This window comes from Aotus nancymaae, unplaced genomic scaffold, assembly GCF_030222135.1.
Source record: "Aotus nancymaae isolate 86718 unplaced genomic scaffold, 86718_ANA_hifiasm-v0.15.2.pri h1tg000040l, whole genome shotgun sequence".
In the NCBI taxonomy this organism is placed as follows: domain Eukaryota; kingdom Metazoa; phylum Chordata; class Mammalia; order Primates; family Aotidae; genus Aotus; species Aotus nancymaae.
Window position 1 is genome coordinate 122,847,453 of NW_026988454.1, and position 12,357 is coordinate 122,859,809.

General features: G+C 46.1%; 1 non-coding gene across 1 annotated transcript; it reads left to right on the forward strand.

The window, feature by feature from the left end:
* Positions 1-11,306: 11,306 nt before the first annotated feature.
* On the forward strand, positions 11,307-11,447 carry LOC135268434 (U4 spliceosomal RNA). The gene has a single exon (XR_010336763.1). It is a non-coding gene; the product is annotated as a U4 spliceosomal RNA (small nuclear RNA).
* Positions 11,448-12,357: the final 910 nt, after the last annotated feature.

Sequence of the window (12,357 nt, forward strand, 5' to 3'; positions counted from 1 at the left end):
CCTCCTCCCGTGGGCTCTGTTCCCAGCAGGCTTCTCCCCAGTCCTAGTAAACTAGCACCTGTTCTCCACCAGCATCACCTGGACTCTCCATCATTTGTTCCACTAATGTTTACTGAGCACCTACTATGTACAATTTTTCTCATTTTACAATGAGGAAATTGAGACAAATACAGGATTTTTTCTTTTCTATTTTTGAGACAGAATTTCACTCTTGTTGCCCAGGCTGGAGTGCAATGGTGCGATCTCGGCTCACCACAACCTCCACCTCCCTGGTTCAAGTGATTCTCCTTCCTCAGCTTCCTGAGTAGCTGGTATCACAGGCATGAGCCACCACACTTGGCTAATTTTGTATTTTTAATAGAGACGGGGTTTCTCCATGTTGGTCAGGCTGGTCTCAAACTCCCGACCTCAAGTGATCTGCCTGCCTCAGCCTCCCAAAGTGTTGGGATTACAGGCGCCCAGCTAGGATTTTTTCCAAGCGGAAACAACTATTAAGTGTCAGCAAAGCAGCTTCCCTGACTTGCATTCCCATTACTCATTCTACCCTCCAAGTTTCTGATCTGACAGGGGGACAACCTCAGAGAACCCAGAGTCTGATGGAGGTGGGAGACAGTGTCTCCCCTCAAGGAGTCTAATCCGATAGGGAGGGGAACACAAAGGCCCTCAGGGTCTCCACTGGGCTTCTGACCTCCTGAATGACCCTGGAGGAGGCATTTAGCTCCCTGTCAGAGATGTTGAAGAGAAACCAGGACATCTGGGCTTCACCTTCTGACTGTAAAGAGGCAGGCAAGATCATCATCAGCCACTATTGCATCTGAAGCTCTCATGAGCCTGGGGTAGAAAGGCGGGGAAGGGAAGGACAGGCAGGCTGGGCTGCACAGCTCTGGGTGGGGCCCCCAGAAATGAGGCCCCTGAGGTTTGGTCTCAAGCTCTGTCCTTCAGCTCTCCATTCTTGAAATAACAGGTTTCTAGTTTCCAAATTCATGCACAACTGGTCCAGGAACCAGATGACAACTTGTGAATTTCCAGGATGTGTTTGTGTAACACAGTGAAAACCCCTGCCTAAAATCTCTCCCCGTCTATCCATTGTTGGCCACATCACCAGGGTCCAGGCCACCTGACCCCTCACATGGATCCCCACAACAGCACAGGGTCTGGCACCTGGTAGGGGGTCCACAGATATTTGAATGAATGAATGAATGAATGAGCCCCATCAGCTGGTCTCCCTGCCTCTAATACTGACTTCCTCTTCACCTGGCCATTTCTGTAACCAGCTGCCTAAACTCAAACCTGATCCCTTTCTCTTCTGTTTTAAACTCCTCAGGGGCTCCCCATTGCTCTTCTGCCCCCTACCTCTCTCTCCAGCCTCCTCTCACTCCTTTCCCACCTCTCTGGGCTCCAGCCACTTTGCCCTTGCTGTTTCCTCTGCCCTGATGCTCTTCCTCTTTCTCTCTTGGGTAAGTCCTGAGACCTAGTGGGAGTAGATATGGAGATCAGCTTCTCTGGGAAGACTTCCACAATTACCCGTAGCCCTCCCGGACTTGGCCAGGCACTCTTCCTCTGTGCTCCAGAGCCCCTCCCTCAGCAAGACACCCCTGTCCCACCGAGCTCCTCTGATGTTGTGCCAGCTCCCTGCCTCCTGGTTTCATGCCTCCTCTCCTGACTGGGAACCGCTAAAGTGCACAGGGAGTGGTTTGTTCACCTTCAGATTCCTTCCCAGGAGCCCAGTGTGGAGAAGGGCTCAGCTTTTCCATGTTTACTAAGTGGAGGGTAAATGAACTGAGGCCTGGCCCCTCCCACTGGTAATTTAGTCCCTCTCTTCCTGGGGCAGAGGCCAAATCAGGGGGCAAGGCTTGTTCCACGAGGGCGAGTCCCCACAAGGCCAGGTGGATGATCTTAAGGGCCCTTGTCACAGGCTGAGTTGGCCTGGTGAGTCACCTTATCTCGTGCCAAGTCACTTGAATCTTCAGGGCAGGACTGGAATGCAGCACATCTTATTTCTCCCCACCCCAGGGAGCACTGTCGTTGGCACCCCCTTTTCCACTTGCCCCACCTCCCCATCTTCACTGCTTACTGTTCCCAAATGATTCCGGGAGCTGGGCCTCCCACCCCAGCAGCTCCCCAGTCCCCATGGTTCCCCCAGGAATACCTCTGCTCCCAGCAACCCTCCACACCGGGCCCAGTCTTCCAGTTCATAAAGCCCTTTCACACCCATTCCTGGGTGGGATTGCCAACAGCAGGGAGCCAGGTACAATATTTTACAGGCCTCAATTTAAGGGCCTTTTCCAAATGAGTTAATAAATGTTTTGGTTTGGTTTTCTAGGAAAACAAAGCCTAAGGCTAGAACTGGGAGATGGTCAAAAGAAGTAGCAGAAAGGGATGTAGAGATAAACATGGGGAAAGAAGAAAAGGGCATAAATGTGCATTTTTGAGCTGGTTCAACTGCAGGTAACTGGGGCTTAATCCCACTAGACCTCCCCTGAAAAACCTACAGAATACACCTCAGATTTGTCCATCTGAAGGACAGGGACCTTCTGCATTTATCCACCAATTCCACCCTTGTTGGTTAAGGATGCCCCCAGGGAAATTCATCCCCACCCTCCTTTCATAAATGCTGGGTGCAACAGGTGGTATTATTAAAACATGACCGCCATAGTATCTCCGGACTCACATTCTTATCTGCAAAATGAACTGGCCACGAGCAGCATCTATTCCCTTTGAATATGGGCTGTCCCCAGGACTGTTTTGGTCAATGGAATATTACGGAAGTGACTCCTGTGATTTCTGAACCCATGTGTTAAGAAGGCCTGGCAGCTTCCCCTTGTGGGCTCTGGTGGAAGCCAGCTGCAATGTAAGAAATCCAAGTACCTTAAGACTCACACTGTGAAGAACCCCGAACTAGCCCATGGAGATGCCACATAGAGAGAGAATTGGCCCCGCTGAGATGCCATCTTAAACACTCCAGGCCCAGCTGATGCCATACAGAGTGGAGCCCAGCCAGCCCACAGATTGCAGAATCATGAGCAAAATAAATGATTGCTGTCATAATCCTGGAAGTTTGGGGGTGGTTTGTTACATCGCAATAGATAATTGGGACACTGGCTGGGCTTGCCCTGAGTTATGTGACCTTTGCCAGGTTTTGGAGAAAGCCTGGATGTAGAAAGATAAGGAGACACCTGGGCACTCTGAGGTGGCACTACAGCAGTGGCGAAATGCCAAATGGACTGAGGGATTGGGCCACCTGGCACCAATTTAGCATCTGCTACGTGGAAACTAAAACTCTTTGCCCTCGAACACAATAATTGGCAGAGCTGAGACCAAATGCCGCCAGGTCCTCTAACTCTTCACCTGGGACTCTTTTCCTTATGCAATATCAAAGTTTGTACCTTTGAGTTATCAAAGCCCCTTCTACTTTAGGGTCTCTAGTTCTCCCTGCTATGTTTAAACAGTATTGGGGGCCTGGGGTCTGCTACTGTCCTGTTGCATGACCTTAATGGCCACATCTACCATTGACAGGATACTTACAGGCACTGCCCAGGATACTTTATACACATGATCTTCTGTAATCCCACAACAGTGTTATTACCCCATTTGGAAGCTGAGGCTCACAGTGGTTATACAACAACTAAAGGTGGAGCCTGGGTTCTAAGCTAAGGATCCAGGGCCTCTGCTATTAACTACCATATAAGCTGGCCAGGGCAAAGCTCTCCTGCTCAAGCACAAAGAGTGTACAGAGAGTGTCCTGGCTGCAGCTCCAGCCACTCCCCAGAGTCTGCCCTCCTCATCTCCAAGACCAGTGAGGTGGAGCAATCAGCAGATCCCAGCCATGCAGGGACTACCCAAGAATCACCAGGGGATTTCTGGGCTCCACCTTGGGAAGATTCTGATTCAAAGGGTTCTGGGGTAAAGCCTAGAAATATCCAGGTTCTGGAAACACCCGGCTGGAAATCTCAAACAAAGTTCAGGTCTCTCCAGGAAGCTGGGCTTCCCGAATCCCTGCCAATTCATCCCCACCTGTTTTCATTCTGCATTGGAATCTGTGTTGACATCAATTATGTAAAACTTCCTCCTCCTTCTTTGATTCCTACACCTGCGGCTCTGGCCAGCTGAGCTGCTCTGCTTTAGGTGTTGACATCACACATTATTTAACTCAGATGACCTGTATTTGTTGAGTCTCTCCTAGGTTGCCTAGAGCACCTGATGTTGGTGATGGCGGGCAAATGAACAGCTGCCTGGCAGTCAGGCCTGGAGCAATTAGACCCCTGCCTCTTGCTATCAGCTCAGATTCCCACCCTCAGCAGTTCACTTCGGGGGAAATGTTCTGATCCAGGGGCCTGGAACCCATTTATACCAGCTTATAGGAGCTGGTGGTTAACTTTTCAGAAATTTAAGAAGCCACTATTAAAAATTAAATTATATAAATATGCATTTCGATTGTATTAAGAACAAAGGTCATAATTATGTAAAATTCATTACTTCTTAATTATTTTGCATCTTACTATTATCCATGCTTTTGAGGTGATTTTTCATCTTCTACAGGTATATGGAAATAGTGTATGATGGTATGCTATTGTGTTTCTCTTTCCAACTTGATGTTTTGTGACATCATATTGGTAGCTAAAAACTGCCCATAGTACAAGCATTTACACCCTGGAAATGGGCAAACACTACAAAATAGGAATCTCTGCTCTCCAGAGAACCAGATATTAAACATTCATGAGCACATCACTGCACTGACCTCCTCTGGAATGACTGTGCAGGCTGGGTAGGGTGGGGAACTGTGAGGTTTTGTCCACCTGGAAAGGAAGAAACAGTCTCTGAATTTCAGGGAGAATGTAATTCATAAAATTGTCACTTGCACTCCCTTGGGCACCTCAGACCATTGCTGATGAGGGATGAAGATTCAAGGCCTGTAGGAGCTAACTGCAGGGGTAATGAGTGGGCAAATTCCGTGTGTACTTGCCCCTGAATGTACATAGAAGCTCTTGGGTCATGGTCCAAACTGGAGGCTGAAAGGGACTTCTGCCTTCAGCTGGAGATCTGAGACCACCCAGAGCCTAGTCCACGAGGTGCCTTGCACTCTGCTGAACTGCACCATGGCTTCAGACAAGTCTTCATGTCCTGGGTCTCTTTATAGTTAAAGGGGAGACCCTCTCAGCAAAGACTAGGTTCTGGCAACTGGATGAAAGCTATTGAGTGATTCAGATTCAGACTAATGCTTTGCAAAGATCATATCACTGAGCAGAAACACACAGCCTGACAAGTAGGATAGTGTGCCTGAGGCAAGGAGGGAACACAGGAGGGAATCTAAGGTCTTCCAGAAATTCCCTGCCCTCGAATGCAGAGGAAGGGATGACTCTATACAGGATGTCCATGGTCCCGGTCAGAAGTGGCTGCTACAGAGGTCCAGGGCTCCTCAGTCTCACCCCACAAGCCAGCCATAGTACAAACCCAACCCATCAGGGCAGGCATCATCCTGCAGACCATCGGGCTTGCTCCCAGCATTTCAGCCACATGTGGTGCTCTCCCTCTAACAATTACAGCTCTTAATTGAGCACTTACTTTTTGACAGTCTCTGTGCCTGGCACTATAAAAGGGGGCCCAAAGAAAACATCCCTCTTTTTTTTGTTTGCTTCCACTCTCACACTCATACATGTGCGTCTGAGTGTCTGTGTTTGTGGTAGGAGGTGGAGGAAGGCATTGTGTAGGGTTGGAATCAGGGACCCTTAATGACCCACACAGAGCTACAGTGTGTTAGTTCAGGTTCTCCAAGAAGCAGATGCCACGGCTAAATTAAACCCGAGAGGATTGCACTGAGGAAAACACCTATGAGAGAGAGGCTGGGAACGCTGCCTGCCCATCATGCAAGTTCTATCCCAGTGCCTGTGAGAGGGAGGCACTTAGATGGAAGTAGTCTAGACTGCCATGCAGGCTAAGGAAAGTTAGGCAAGGCTGTCGGGAAATCTTAGAGCCAAAGGGGCTCAGACAAGTCTCCTGGGAATTGACCTGCCTTTCTATTCCTGCTGCACTCCATTCCTGGCAGGGAGCAGCCCACAATCTGGGCACAAACTTGGCAATGGACTGGAGGCCACAGGGAAGACACTTTTCAGCCCTCAGTCCCAGGACTTTCGAGGGGATGCTGATCCCTCTCCTGGATTTCCTTGAGATTTTCTGCTGTATAGTGATCACAAACTCTCTTCTTTCCTTGAGCTAGTGAAAGTGGTCACTATATAAAGTGTCCTCACTGTATCATCCCCAATTCTCAGCCCCAGAGACCCTGGCTACAGGAGAGGCACCCCAAGACGTGCATGAGAAGTATTTTCTTCAAGTCCCTACTCCATTGAGTGGCCTGGTTCTACACTAACCTTCTGGAAGGATTCACTTGGTAGTCCCCCGCCCTCCCAGGTTTTCTTGTCTGCTCTTCTCTGTCTGCCAGGTAACTTCACATCTGTGGCTGCTAACGTGTTCTCTAGATGTTTTATGGGTGCCTGTTCCATCTTCCCAGTGAGACGGGAGGGGAGGAGTTGTTCTTGGACTGCCTCAAATTCCAGTCCCTTTCCTGGCTGCATGACTCAGGCAAGTCACGTCACCTATCCGAGCCTCTATTTCTTCATTGGAGAAATGGGGATTCTAACCTGCCTCAAAGGTAAGAGTGCATGGCATCTCGTTTCAAATACCTTCCCAGGTCCTCTTATGGGGCTATCTTGGTTCAGGTTTCCTCTCCTAGTCAGCTTTGCCAAGGTGGGTCACATGGTTCAAAGACAGCTATCTAGGCTGACCCATCTTCAGTAGGGATTGAGGGTAGGGAACACATCTCAAATATATCTACCACACTTACCACCTTCTCTCCCTCCCACTCCACTTTCATTTATGGATGCCTTCAACAAATATTTACCAAGTATCTTCAGAAAGGGCACTGAGAGTTTGAAGACAGAGGAACCAGGCCCAGACTTGTGTCTTTGGGGAAGGCACTGCCCCTCTATGGGCCTCAGTGTCCTCTGTGACATGATGGAGGCCACATTTCAACTATATCAAAGGTTCTCAACCCTAGGAGAACATCAGAATCATCTAGGGAGTTTTAAAATCAAATGCTAAAAGCCAGCCTCACCCCCACCCCTACCCCTACAAAGATTCTGGTTTCATTGGCTGGAGTAGGGTCTAGATGACACACTTAGAAAAACCCCAGTTGATTCTATTTTTTATTTTTATTTTTATTTTTTTTGAGATGGAGTTTCGTTCTTGTTACCCAGGCTGGAGCGCAATGGCACGATCTCGGCTCACTGTAACCTCTGCCTCCTGGGTTCAGGCAATTCTCCTGCCTCAGCCTTCTGAGTAGCTGGAATTACAGGCACGCGTCACCATGCCCAGCTAATTTTTTTGTATTAGTAGAGACAGGGTTTCACCATGTTAACCAGGATGATCTCGATCTCTTGACCTCGTGATCCACCCGCCTTGGCCCCAGTTGATTCTAATATGCAACCAGGGTTGAGGACCATTGGATTAAAGTTGAATCATTAGATTTTTGTTAATAATTGAATGGCTAAAATGGTGCTTAGCCCGCAAGAGGTGCTCAATAGATGCTCCTCGAAGGAATGAATTCCCTTCAGCTGTAACATTGTGTTCTGAGTTGGGGTACTGGGGAGCTCCAGTTGGACCATAATGAAGGGGTTTCTCAAAACCAGGGGCAGAAAGACACTGGAGGAAAGAGGAACACTGCCAGTTAAGGAGGAATCTCAGAGTGGTTCTTCCTTAGACATGGACCAAGCTGGATTCTCCAACTCTTCTGATGCTTACTGCCAGTATGGGAGCTTGGAGGCTGGAGGACTGCCCTGAAGCAGGGATGAGGCTTGAGGGTCTGAAATCCAGCATGAGATCCTCCTACTCAATAGCCCTGTGACCTCAGCAAGTCAATGAGTGGTCAGATTTTTTTTTTTTTTTTTTTTTTTGAGACAGAGTTTTCTTCTTGTTGCCCAGGCTGGAGTGAAATGGCAAGACCTTGGCTCACTGCAGCCTCCACCTCCAGGAGAACCTTAAGTGATTCTCCTGCCTCAGCCTCCTGAGTAGCTGGGATTACAGGCATGTGCCACCACACCTGGCTAATTTTGTATTTTTAGTAGAAACAGGGTTTCTCTATGTGGTCAGGCTGGTATTGAACTCCTGACCTCAGGTGATCCTCCCACCTCATCCTCCCAGAGTGCTAGAATTACAGGCATGAGCCACCATGCCCAGCCTGAGCGGCCAGATTTTCACCTGCAAACTAGGAATACATATCTCTCCTTCACTAGATTCTGGGAAGGTTGGGAGAGACAAAGGATTGGAAAGCACTGCGGGAATGTAAGAGGTTATTCCTGTTAAGCTGAATCCCTGGTAAATCCCAGATATATGGCTGCCTGGAGTTTCCCTAAGGGAGCAGGAGAGAGAGGCACTACATTGTCCAGATATGACTTAGAAAGTGACCATGGTCCAGTCATAGTTCTCCCTGGAACTTCAAGGAGTCACCCATTCCCAGGAGGGAAGGAATGATGGTACACACTGCCCCACCTAATCACCTCCCAAAGTCCATACCTCTTAATAGTGTTGCATTGGGAATTAAGTTTCAAGATGAATTTTGGAGTGGATACTGTAAGGTTTGTTCTTGGGTTCTTGCCGAGTTTAAAAAGAAGAAACTGAGGCCAATACAAGAAGATGCAATATGAAGGAATTTATTCAGGCTCCCAGGCCAGGTTCTGTGGTCCGACAGGAGGGGCCGGAGAAGTCGCACGGACTCCTCTCAGACATAGGGTTTTATAGGGAGTGAAGGAGCTCGATTGGTTGTGGGAGAGCAGGACTACTATTGGGTAAGGTTACAAGCCTTTGTTTGCATACAGGACTTGGCTGCTATTGGTTAGAATTACTTGGCTGCTATTGGCTAGGAAGCCTTGGCTGCTATTGGCTAGAATCACAAGAACCCGCTTGCATACTGGGTTCTTTAAGGGAAGGCTAGGCTGTGCGAGAAGGGGAGAAGGGAACATGCCCGAGCATGTCTGAGCTTTCAGAAAAAAGAGGGGGGTGGGGTGTGCATCCAAGCTCCCGGTGAGGCAACCGGCCTTACAGATACTGTCAATCAAACCTTGGCACTTGGCAAGAGAGGAAGAGACAGAAGCCAGGCAGGCCTTGGTTCTCTTGAGATTTGTGTCTTAACATTGACCTTCACCTTTTATAACTAATACGTTTATTGGCACTCAAAGAGCCTTGACCCATCTAGGCACAGAGAACATGCAAAAGCCTATAGGTGCAAAAGACCCTGCTGTGCCCCTCACTTTGCCTTGAATATCCAACAACATCTCACTGAGGTATTGAAATCCCAGTCACTGAAAGTGCTCAGGCAAATTGTAGGTGTCTACCTATGGAAATGTTGACAAGTTGATCTCAAAGGCCTGACTCAACCATGTGATTCCAAATTTCCACAATGAGCGGTGAGAGTGATATTTTAAGATTGTTTTTTCTCCTTCTTGGCACCTGGTGCCCCATGCCTGACACTTGGTCCCTGGCAAGGAAGCCTGTATTCCTGGGGATGGGAGTGGAGCAGTGTGCAGTAAACAAAGAGTACAAGAAAGTTCCTTCTGCCCCCTCCCCACCTCAGCACACACACATCCCTGTGGCAGGAGAGCGGTGTGGGTGTGGGAACAATGGGAACCTATGAGTCATGGGGATAATGCAAGGCAGGATAATGTTTCTCCAAAAAGGCTCCCTCCAGCCATGTCCGGAGGAGCTGACGTAGGCAGCTGATAGGCTGTGACATCTGAAATGACCCTTAATTCTGGGCAGTGACTTGCCTTGCTGTGAATGACCTAGGTTTTCTTTTTATCTTTTAATTCAACTTTTATTTTTAGCAAAATGATATATAAAAACACCTTCAGAAAGTCCAATAATACTACCTGGATTACAATGGAAAATAGCAATTGCCTACCTCACGCTTCCCCAACCCCAGTCCCCAGAGGTGACCTCTTTTGGACTTTCAAGTTATTTCTTTTTTTTTTCAAAATATAATCTGACTGTTTTTTCTTATTCCATGATTATTTTTCTCATCCCATTTAGTTAGTATGGATTATCTTCCTACAACAAAAGGTGAGGATTATCCCCTCTCCACTCCAACACACGTCCTTTGCCTATCCTCCTAATACAGTAAGATCTCAATTTATGGTTAAATCTCAATTTGGTTTTTATGTTATTGTGAATGCATAAATATTACATAAGGTTCTTATATTGCCCTTTCTTTCTTGCATGACATTTGTTTTCCATGTGCTTTCTTGGTTTTGTATGTTCCTAGCACTAATTGCTCCCAAACACCCTGCTATAGCTGTAAAGCTTCTTTCAAATAGGTTATCTGTTAGTCCCACTTGTGTCCTTGCCAACATCTCTTCCAGGGTTGATCATCTTTCTGCTCCTGGGTGGATGGTTGCTCTCTAGGTGTGCTGCATACCTACTACCCTGGAGCATTGCTTCCCCATTAATTGGGAATTCCTTTTGCCTCTATCCTACGTTGGAGCCCCTGTTTTTTTAATCCAATGCCATCTGCCTTTTCTTGTTTACTTTCTTGTTTGGTGAAAAGCTTCCTTCAATAGATGCTTCAATGCTTCCTGAGAAATAGTTAAAGGAAGATAAAATTTTTGAGATCTTGTATGTCTAAAAATATCTTTTTTCTACCCTCAAGCTTGACTGATAGTTTGGCTGGGTATCTAAATCTAGGCTTAATTTTTTTTTTCTTTTTCTTTTTCTTTTTTTTTTTTTGAGACAGAGTCTCATTCCGTCACCAGGCGCCAGGCTGGAGTGCAATGGCGCAACCTCGGCTCACTGCAACCTCCGCCTCCTGGGTTCAAGTTAAAATTTTTTTTCTTCAAAATGTTGAGTTTTTTCTTTTGTCTTCCAGCTTCCTTTATGGCTGTGGAGAAGTTCAGTGACATACTAATCCCTGGGCCTTTGTATATGGCTTGTTTTCTCTCTCTCTCTCTCTCTCTCACTCTCTCTCTCACTTGCCCTTTCTCTCTCTCTCTGTATATACATTCTTTAGAATATCTTTGTTTCCAGTGCATTGGTTGGTATATTTTTCCATTCACCATGCTGGTCCTTGGAGCTCCCCTTCAATCGAGAAGCTCATGCCCTTTGCTCCTTTCTGGGCCTATTAAGTTTTATCTTTTTGAGTGGGACCACTTGGATTGGTCTCCTAGTTTTCTAATCATTGCTTTTTGTCTTCTCCTACTTTTGAGAGGATTTTCTAATTTTTATTTCTCAACCTTCTAATTGATTTTTTAAAAAATTCTTCTACCAGCTTTGTGCAGTGGAAGTATCGTAGCCAATGAGGTTTATCCGAGGTGCAATTATTGCTAATTGAAAACTTTTCCCAATACCCCGCCATGATGACTTGAAATATAGTTGGCATTGGCAATTTTTGACAGTCTCTACAGAGACTGAATTTAAAAAAAAATTCTTCTATTTTATTTTTATTTTGTTTCTTTTTTTCTCAACTTTTCATTAAGAGAATTGCAAATATACAGAAAAGTTGAAAAAATAGTATACTTAAATGATAATATAAATATTTCAATAAAATAGTATATTTTTCCTCTCTATCTAGGTTAGTGCTATTCAATAGAAATACAATGTGAGCCACACACATAATTTTAAACTTTCTAGTAGCCACATTAACAAAGTAAAAAGAAACAGGTGATATTAACTTAAAATATATGTTGTTTATGTCAAAATATTATTTCTATATGAAATGGATTTTATTTATTTATTTATTTATTTTGAGATGGAATTTCATTCTTGTTGCCCAGGCTGGAGTGCAATGGTACAATCTTGGCTCACAGCAACCTCTGCCTCCTAGGTTCAAGTGATTCTCCTGTCTGAGCCTCCCAAGTAGCTGGGATTACAGGCACATGCCACTAAGCCTGGCTAATTTTTGTATTTTCAGCAGAGACAAGGTTTCATCATATTTGTCAGGCTGGTCTCGAACTCCTGACCTCAGGTAATCCAGCCACCTCAGCCTCCCAAATGCTGGGATTACAGGCGTCAGCCCCTGCACCCAGTCATAAAATTATTAATGAGATATTTTACATTCCTTTTCTATACTAAGCCTTTAAAATCTAGTGTGTATTTTGTCATCACAGTACATCTCAGTTCAGATGATGTCAAGTGTTAGTAGCCACAAGTGACTAGTAGCTACTGTATTAGACAGTGTGAAACAAGAATGAACAATTAATTATATATCTATATACTGCATGTACACTTTGGAAGAACCATTTCAAAGAAATTTGTAGACAACATTATTCTCTTTTTATTAGTTTTTTTTTATTTCAATAGCTTTTAGGGTTCCAATGG